This window comes from Octopus bimaculoides, chromosome 1 (assembly GCF_001194135.2).
Source record: "Octopus bimaculoides isolate UCB-OBI-ISO-001 chromosome 1, ASM119413v2, whole genome shotgun sequence".
Classification (NCBI taxonomy): domain Eukaryota; kingdom Metazoa; phylum Mollusca; class Cephalopoda; order Octopoda; family Octopodidae; genus Octopus; species Octopus bimaculoides.
In genome coordinates this window covers 161535914-161536815 of record NC_068981.1, presented here as the reverse complement: position 1 = coordinate 161536815, position 902 = coordinate 161535914, and the positions used below count along the sequence as shown (strand labels likewise).

Here is a 902-nt window from a genome sequence, read left to right as displayed (position 1 = left end):
AACCGGTGATGGTGTGTTTGCACTCCCCGTAATTTAACGGTTCGGCTAAAGAGACCGACAGAATAAGAACCAGGCTTTGAAAAGAAAATAATTACTGGGGTCGATTAGTTCGGCTAAAATTCCTCAAGGCGGTGCCCCAGCATGGCCGCAGTCAAGTAAATGGGAAGACACGAAGCAGAAGAAATATCGCAATCCACAGTCCTTAATTTATAAATAATGGCTTCAAATTTTAGTACGAGGGCAAAAGTTTTGATAAGAAGAGGGCAAGTCGATTGCATCGAACCCAATACTTGACTAGAAGCCTGTTTTATCGACATAATAAAATTGGAGCGATAAAGAGAAGATTAGCAAGACCCCTGCGCAAGGATGACACGCAAATTCGTGAAGTGTTCCATATTTATTTGAGAAAGCAAACTATCAAGATATCGGTCGTTCTCCGATAGGTTTATAGTCGAGCCTATGACAGTTGGGACCTCCGGTGATCTTGGCATCCTGAAACTATATCTCTGCTCACCGTTATCGGTGCGGAGGTTGTTGTCTGCAAGTGTGCGTCCCGTGAATCAGAGTGACTCTTCCGGCGCATATCATGAGAAATGTTTCTAACATATGTAACCAGTTAGGATGAAATATAAGAGAAGCAATGGTTGAGTTCCTTATATTTTTTTCAAATGCAATAATTTTAACAATCAAATTTGAAAAAAAACAAAAAAATTTAATTGTCGTAAAAGCTAAGAAGCGATAAGTTACTCATAACTTTTATAAGGATCAAATAATATAAATTTTATTCACAATAAATCTCAGTGTTTTCGAAAGGATAATATGCAAAGTCGACCTCGGCGGTTGCTGAATTCATAACGTAAAGATCCGGTCCGACGTGCTGACAGTTCTAACAGCTCGCCGCC

At 39.8% G+C, this 902-nt stretch overlaps 1 pseudogene; it reads left to right on the top strand.

The window, feature by feature from the left end:
- The first annotated feature begins 303 nt into the window (after window positions 1-303).
- Window positions 304-401, top strand: LOC128250097 (U6 spliceosomal RNA; annotated as a pseudogene).
- Window positions 402-902: the final 501 nt, after the last annotated feature.